Raw genomic sequence first — 9303 nt, 5'->3', positions numbered from 1 at the left:
AAACTTGTCACAAATGCTCTAGCGCACAAAAAATCAACAAGGGAAACACGGTGGCATGGCAGCATATTGAGCGGCTACATAGTTTGCAACAAAAAGAAGGGCTTCACTTGGCCAACAAGCTGCACACAGCGCATATTCAATGGCAGAGGCAGCCGAGGAAGGTCAGGTGTGCGGCCCAAGTTATGAGCACTTCTGTGGTCACAGCACTTGCTGAATGTCGAGTGCTCAAAGTAAGAGGTTTTGCCGACTCACAGCCAAGTGAAGAATTTTTGAGGTGCATTAACAATACCTTTGATGCGTTGAATTGAAGGTCCATACAGCAAAAGGGATTCAAGAAAGTTTTAAATGAGTGAAATTTCAAAGATGTTGAAGCCATGTTTAGAGCCTCCATCATTTACCTGTCATCACTGAGCAAGTCTACCAGTGGCCACAGCATGATTGAGACAGCACAAAAAACGGGATTTTCAGATTTCACCACATGTATGAAAAGCTTACTTGCACTCTACAATTTCACTGTCATGGAAAAGAAAGTCCTCAAATATATATAGGCACACAAAATTTGTCAAGACTGCCTGGAACTTTTTTTCGGACTTATCAGGTCCCACAGAGGCCACAACGACCACCCAACTATTGTACAATTTCGTGCTGCTTTCAGAAAAGTAGTAGTTCACAATGAGCTCGGTGATGTAGCAACAGGCAACTGCTTGCCTTTAGAAACTGCAGCAATCTTGTCGTGCGGTAGTGCTATTATTGCTTCAGCAACTGAGACACTAAACGCGTCAAAAGGCAGGAGGCGCATCTTGAATGCGGACACTGCTGCGCAGCACCAAATAGCCAGAGATCACGACTGTATCTCACATCCAGAGCATAATACTGAATGGGGAGACAGAGTAGTGACGTACCTGGCTGGTTACGTTTCACACAAGTTGCATACTAAGCTGATGTGTGACCAGTGCGCGGTAGCGTTGTTTGCATCTCGACCACAGGGTGACACATACTCTTTCATTCAGAGAAAAAGTAGCGGAGGGCTGAGCTACCCATCAGAGAGAGAGTGTAATTAAAATCTGTCGTAAATCTGAGTCTCTTGTTCGATTGCCATTGCACGGTAAAAGCCTGTCATCAAGAACTTTGTTAACTAACCTTGTGCATGAAGTTTTGGTTTCATTCCAGCAAAGATCTGTTTCTGGAGCTTCATGGCCACATGTTTCCGCTTGAGAATCATTATGTCCTTCTAGTGCAGAGCATTGCAGGGTGCTTTTTAAACATAGGCTCTATCACGTAGGCAAGAAGGTCACAGAAAGCTTCCAGGATAGCCATGTGCGACAAATTTTTAGGAAGCTTACCCAGTTTAAGGGCCAGTAGCGGGCATATAGCTACCGAGATTCTTTCCGAAACTGTGAGGCAAAAGAATGCATGTCCAGTGGAGCATCATTTGGGAGAGAGGGGGAAGGGGTTATCATCATTTCAGGAGGGTTCTGGCTATGTACTGCGGCCAGTAGTTTAATCTTGCAATAGTCATAAGTCCTCAGTCTGAATCCTCTGCTAGTTTTTGCAGATAAATGTTTTGGTCAGCTCACACTCGTCAATGACTGGTTAGTAAACCCTGAATCACCCCTTTTTTTGTGCATAGCATTTAGCATGTATATTTAACTATTGTTTGATTGCACGCTGATAATGTAAATAATGCCTCCTATATTTGCTTACTGGCCGTTTTGGTTGGTCAAGAGCCCAAATAAATGTTTCTGACTATGCAACATGGTGTCACTGCTCTACTTTCACTATTATACATTTGGACATGCACAAAACTGTGTAAGCAGGCCCTGCAGGCCAGCACGAACTGATGAAATCCTTTCAACAAGAGGTGGAGACTAAGGTAGGTCAACGGGGCCTCTTGCTTATATGACCAAGAAGAACCATTTCCACCTTAGTTCCTGCAGCAATATCTTGGGGATTTGTAAACAAGGTTGAGAAAGGTGGTGCAAGTTGCATAGCTAGGTCGTATCGGCTACGCTGTATCGTTTATTCTGAACGTGCATATATGTTAGCCAAGTTGATATTTATCGGCTGACTGAGAATACCGACTAGGTGAGCACCGTTGAAGTTATGCTGCAGAATAACTGTATGACAGAGCTAGGTTTGGTCCGACCGCGTAGCTGCGGGGTTAACAATTAATAGCCCCATGCTACTGAAGCTGAGCTGCATGCGCGCGTATTGTACAGGGTTCATGTGCTCTCGCGTGCATGGCAGCGGCGCATTCAGAGAGGTTTTTCACTTAATCTATATATACATAGTTTTGCAGTGCTAAACTCGCACTGTGCGAATACTACTTGGGGGGGGGGGCCACCTGCGCTCCGGACGACGCGGATTTATAAGCTTGGTATATACTGTCGTATAACATCTCTGAGTGAAAATCCAGCGAGAATAAGCGAGCTTAACAGAGAGAAGCATTTTACGGTGAGCGTTTAGCGTTGCAGCAGTCGGTACTGCGCAATTCATATATACACCAAAGCGCAAGGTGATCCATTTCGGACACACAAGATCGAGCGAATGCAATGGGATCAAGTGCAGAGCGCTGAGCCGTTGCGGGCTGCAGTGGCCGGACGACCGTTATTTTAAGGGTTTCGAGAAATAAGGTGTCTCGAAAGCGCGCAGCCCGCCGCAGTCGTTCCCCTCGCAAGGGCGTAGAGCCCGGCAGCCCCTCCGACGCCGAGGAATACGATCGCAAAAGCGTGCCGCTCGGTGTTATTCTACGCCTGCTACGCAAACTTCCTTTTGACACACAGCAGGGCAACGTGGAAAACGCTGAAAGCCTCTGCGTGTCTGCATAGTTCGAAAGGATGCAGTAGGCTGCTGCAGAAAACGACGGCTCGGTGCCGCACAGCCCGATCGCTCCGCATCACTGCACTAGCTTTGAAGAGAAAAATTTGCGCTAAATGGCGATTCGACACATCCAGAAGAAATCGTCAATGAGTGCGTACCGCTGCGAGGCGAGGCGAGGCGACTTTCAGACGCAAGGCAAAGCCGAGCACATCACCTCGAAAGCCCACTCGCCGCCACCGATAAAAAAACTCGGGCTACTCGCACCCACCGCTCTCTGGCCCTTTGCAATAATGACGCAGTACGCTGTTGTTAGTGGCCCGATTTTTCATAGCAAAAACGACAACGTTGCTAAACGCCCGACTTGGCGTTACTTCCACCACATTTTTAACACTGCAGTGCCTGCTGACACGCTGACACGGGAGTGTCACCAGGCTCTGCCTTTTACCTGTCGTAAGTGGTTCTGGTTTTTGGCGAAAAATTTGTGCGCAGGGCGTGCAACTGTTTCTTGGAGAACACCTTCACTGCACTGCACAGGGTTAGGGGAGGGGAGTTAAAGATATAGAATAGAGGACGGGTCAGAAGGCGGAAAGAGCGGCAAGTGCACGGCAGAATGCGGCACGAAAAGCGCGATACACAGGCACGAGAAAAGGTGGGCGGGCACACATTGCGAAGCGCGCACTGGTGTGAGTCAGAAGACGCCCATGCACTCATTGATCACAGTATGTTTCTTAGTGCAGGAGGAGGGGAAGTGGAGACGCCAAAGAGTCTCTGGAAAGGGGCTTGCGGGCACACACAATGTAGCGCGCGATGGTGAAAATTCAGCACACTGGGGCACAATGCACAGAAGGTTTGTGTTCACAGCACGCAGCACAAAGGACTCGGGTGACACTAGATGCGCCTGCGAAGGCCTGCCTCATCGACGAAGGAGACGAGAGCGGACAGGGCAGCTTTCCTTTTGTGTGGCGATGCCTCAGGGAAGACTGGGTCGCCGGCAGTGGCAGAGGGCAGGCCGAGCTTGCTGTATTCGGCGCGCATTATGGAGCGCACGTTAGCATGAACGGGGCACTCACAGAGCAGGTGCTCAACTGTTTCTGTCTCTCCGCAGTCAATACAGTTTGTGTCGGCCTCTCCCATGAGGCGGTGGCGTCGGTCTGCCGTGAAGACACAACCAATCCTGATGTGCAGGAGTAAAGAGTATGCCGCGCGTCCGAAGGCAGTGTACGGGACAGGCCTTGGGAGCTTGCCGGATGCGACGCGGGGATCTGGGTGGCAAAGTGCAACCTTGTGGCGCAGTATGTGACGCGCTGCGTCAAAGGCCGAGATAGCCTCACAAACTGGAGCTGCTGGGTTGGAGTGGACTGCCTTGGCGAGTCGGTCAGCAGCTTCGTTTCCTGGCGCTCCCACACGGGATGGCACCCACTGCAACAAAATGTCACAGCCGCGCGCACTGAGCGAACACAGTTTGTGGTGTCGCTGCTTAAAGATTACGCGTTATAAATATTAGGCAACAGCGCGCGGTGACGGCCGAGAGCACGGTGTAAGATAGATAGGTGTACCAACGGCGCCGCTTGTCTTATGCTCCGGACGTTGCGCGAGGAATCTCGCAGTTTTGCAGAGTGCTGATAGATGGCGGCACACAACAACAAGGCCTTGGGTTGTCTCAAACCAGCGCTGGGTGGAGACAACTTAAGAGACTCCGCCATATTGAATCCCAACTGGCCTCTGCCATGTACCGAAAAATGCTCGACTGGTAGCCCAGTGTAGCTATCATTGCAAAATGCCATTCAAGTTAAAGCACTTTGAAGCGCAAGCATTATTTACTTTGGCGGATTTGATGTAAAAAAAACTTACCTTTGCAACTTTAAACAGAGGGCACTTCCAAAGCAACAACTTCTTGCAATGCGCTATGTTGTGTTTGTTTTTCCATTGGTATATTAAGTTGAATGCAAGAGATATGAGATGTTTAATTGTTTGAAGCAACACAGCTAACAGCAGGAGTACAAACGTCCCACGTATCTATCTTCCTAAATTCTTTTTTAGTTTCCATAAGTAAAAACAAACTAATAGTAACATAAAAACAGATAATATTTTCGGTAATACGTACCTTTGCAACTTTTATCAGAGGCCACTAGCAGGACTACAATTTCGTACTAAGGGTTATTTTTGTTTTGTTTCTCCATATGTTATACAAATTTCTCTTCAAGAGAGATGACAAGCCAAATTGCCTTAAGCAATCTACCTGCGAAAGGGACGATTTATTTGCAGTAGTAAAAAAAACGATTAATAGCAAACTCAAACACTATTTGCGTTGGCGGATTGTATTTAAAAAATACTTACTTTTGCAACTTTGAACAGAGGGCACATGCAAAGCAACAACTTCTTGCCATGTGCTATGTCCTGTTTGTCTCCATGTATTTTACAAAGTAGTATGCAAGATTGATGACAACTTGAATTGTCTGAAGCAGCCCTACTGACTGCAGGGGTCCAAGCTTTACTCGTATTCTGCCTGCCTAAAATCTAATTTATTTGAAGTAAATTAAACTAATCGCAAATAAAAACCAATCGCAAATAAAAACTAACATTTGTTAGTGTGGCACACTTTATTAAACAAAATTCGTACCTATGCAACAATTCACAGGGGGCACTTGCAACGCTGCAACTTCTTGCTAATGTCTATTTTAGGCATAGAGGTTTCTCCACCTGTTATACAAACTTTTATGCAAGAGAGATGACATGCTAAATTCCCTGAAGCAACATGCCCTCAAAAATTGCATTTTAATTTCCATTATAAAAAGAAACTAATCGCAAAATTAAACGCAACCATTACTCATGTTGGCGCATGGATTGAATAGAGTACTTCAATCTGTTTTCCGGGTCTTTCGGTTATGTGCGCTTGTAACTACGACGCTGCCAAGCTGTTTCAATTCCCGCTAATGAATTTTCACGGCCAAATCTCAACAAAACTTTCTCTGTCCTGTGTTCGTCCCTTTATTTAATAGGCCTCTACTGTATGGGACACTGCACAGCAATTGGAGCAAATTCACAACAGGGCAGCAAGATTCGTCTCGGGCAGGTACGGCCGGGCGCAGGGATAGTTGTACAGAAATGAAGAATGTCTTGACGTGGAAGCCCCGCCGCGGTGGCTCAGCGGTTAGGGCGCTCGACTACTGATCCGGAGTTCCCGGTTTCGAACCCGACCGTGCCGGCTGCGTTTTTATGGAGGCAAAACGCTAAGGCGCCCGTGTGCTGTGCGATGTCAGTGCACGTTAAAGATCCCCAGGTGGACGAAATTATTCCGGAGCCCTCCACTAGAGCACCTCATTCTTCATTTCTTCTTTCACTCCCGCCTTATCCCTTCCCTTACAGCGCTGTTCAGGTGTCTAACGATATATGAGACAGACACTGCGCCATTTCCTTTCCCCTAAACCAATTATTATTATTATTATTATTATTATTATTATTGAGGTGGGAAAATCTTGCTGCTTCTAAACTACATGACCATTCTTGTAAAATTTGCGAGTACCGTCCCAGGACGAACTTGTTCGCGAATTCATTTTTTGTTGAAACTGTGCAACGGTGGAATCGACTTTCGGAGATTCAAGTGTGCGCTGTAAACGAAGACGTTTTTTTTTTTTTTTTGCCAATCCGTGAATCCGGGACCCTGCTATACTGCTATAACACCTTCGGGCAATGCGGGGTACTTCTTGATTAAAAATTCAAGTGCGAACTTTTCGGGGTGCGTCGTCTGTTCGCGCTTAAGTTTGGGCAGGGGTTTAGGACGCTTCATTCACTCGCTGCAGGTTGGTCTGTTATATATTGTCGCAGCGCGACTGCTACAGCGCGGAGCTGAATATTTGATGTACAGTACAGTACCAGCAACCGCTGCCGATTACGAGCGACCGCTTTTTGTAACAGAATGGCTGCGAAGAGAGCTTATATCATGCAAATCCTTGGAGGAATATCGGTAGTTTTTCAACACCTGTTGCGCCGGTTCAGTGGTACGTAGGAGCGCTCGAGGCGACTGAGCCGACGACTCGGGTTCAATAACGCGCCCGCGCCATTCGATGAAGGCGAAAGGCAGGAGTGTGCTGTGAAATATCAGACTTACGGGTGGTCGAAATTAATCCAGATCCCTTCACTACGGCGTCCCTCACCGACAATGTGTCGCTTCGTGACGTGTCCCACAATTTACAATTTTTTTCACATTTTCTAGTCTTTGTAGAGCTTTCATGTGCACTGCATCGGAGCTGCAAGGGTTTCTTGCCGCGCGGTATCACGTGAGCTGCCTTTGGCTGCAAGCAATTGGTACACCGCATTTTAGTTTCTGTGCTAAAATTGGCACATGCGGCACGTTGAACTGTTCCTCTTGAAAGTTTTGTGTGCTTACCAGCTTCACGACCTTTCCTAGGCACACAGTCTGCTTTCCTGTCGGTACATGCCCCTGTCAGAATTAACTGCTTTTGTTCAATATTTGCTATCGCTTAGGGCATATTTAGTGCAGAAACTTCCATGATAAACAACTGTCTCAAGCTACTAAATTTCAATGCGGCTGTAATACAAAAATGCAACTGCATGACAAATGTCTTGCATTTTCAGTGCTACTGTTTTCTTCCTGATTGCACATGTTATGCCTCAGCGAGCATGCACCGAGACTATGTGGCTGAAAACCTCTACTAATGCGCGTCCAGGGCCTGATGGGCAAGTGACACAGCAACTATGCCAATGTCCACTTACTGAAGCTTTATTGCATGTATGAGAACCTTGCTCACACACACGCAGAATTAAACAAACATAAATATGCACTGCAATTCATTTCAGAGCCTGCATGGTGGTGCGGAACATTGCATGCCATATGTATATCCGTTGCAGCTCTGAATGTTAAGAATTCCCGTTTTTGAATTCCCAATGCTGGTTGCTACATTACGTAGATAAAAAAGAAAGTACTAAAATAAGTGCTTTGTTTTGTGGGGTCTTTAGATATATCCAGTAGATTCAGAATGTAATATCAGTGTTGCTTCCCATCAAGGCAGAGAGGCCTTGCAGAGGTAAAAGAATATCGGTTTGCGAGTTGCACAGTGAATTATACATTCTTCTTTTTTCCACGGTGTTAATTTGTTTGAAAATGTTTGAGATGTTGTTAAAGTAAAAAACCTTTTCACATGGGTAATTGCTCTTTTTACCCCAACAGAATTATCTCTTTTTGGTTTCCATGTGCTGTCTGGGGAAGCTAACTGCCATTCTTTAAATTATATGCGTGCTGATTATGGCTGATATACTGTGACGTTTCTTTTCTGTTAGGTAAGCTTCAATAGGAAAATTAATCTTCAGACAATGGACACGATGTGAGCAAAATTACAAGCTGTCACTACAAAATAATCTTCTGTATACCGTATACTTCTCTTAATCTGGCAAAGGATATCTTGGCAATCAATTATGGCTGATATACTGTGACATTTCTTTTCTGTTAGGTAAGCTTCAGTAGGAAAATGAATCTTCGGACAATGGACACGATGTGAGCAAAATTACAAGCTGTCACTACAATATAATCTTCTGTATACCGGATACTTCTCTTAATCTGGCAAAGGATATCTTGGCAATCAAATAATGCCCTTTGAATATCAATCTGTGCAGGGAATGTTGCCTCCACAAACTTCGAGTTCTGTTCAAACACCAGAAAAGAGAAAACAAGCGGTGGTAAGTAAGGGAGGCAGGCAAGGTTAATCTCAAAAAAACAACATACAACACCAGAGCTTTCACATGTGTATGTGAATGGCTTATTTCTGGCATGTTTTTATTACTGGAACCTATTCACAGCGCATAGGTAAGGGGTCTTGAGTGACTGGATCAGCTTGATTTTACACCCATGACTCTTGCTAACACACTTAAAACATTTGTATGCCTTTTTTTTATCAATAAACCAATCAATTTTTTAGTGTGTGTGTCCTCCACATCAAGCTGAGAGAGCCCCTGCCAGATCTCTCGGCTTGGAAATGGGTGTCCAGCAACACAAGCAATGGCGAGTGCAAAGGAAATTTTTTTTCCTACACCTCAGTGCGAACCTCCTGCATTTTTGTTACCCCTGAAGAAAATACACGTGGCTGGAACCGACCAGCTTGTGATTGTAGAAGGTGACTAAATTTTGATTCTGCTTTATAGGTTGACACTCCGGAGAAAGCTTTCTTGAGAGCACGTGCAGCAAAGTTTGCCTCGGAGCACATAAAGACTCGAAAGCGGATCAAGCGGCTGCAGCAGTCTAGAAGACCCCAGAAAAAAAAAAACGCTTGAAGAATTGAAGGCTGTGATTCAAATGCTACAGAGGCAAAATATCGTGCTGAAGGATCAGGTGGCTGTGCTTGACAAACCTTGGAATAGCCAATCAACACCTCCCTAAAAAACAGATATCCAAGCGCCCTGGCCGGGATGTGCCGAGGCAGTTTTCACCTGAGCTCAGGGCCTTTGCGCTGTCACTCAATTTCTACTCGC

Source organism: Amblyomma americanum, chromosome 7 (assembly GCF_052857255.1).
Source record: "Amblyomma americanum isolate KBUSLIRL-KWMA chromosome 7, ASM5285725v1, whole genome shotgun sequence".
NCBI lineage: Eukaryota > Metazoa > Arthropoda > Arachnida > Ixodida > Ixodidae > Amblyomma > Amblyomma americanum.
Note: the sequence above shows the minus strand (reverse complement) of the source record.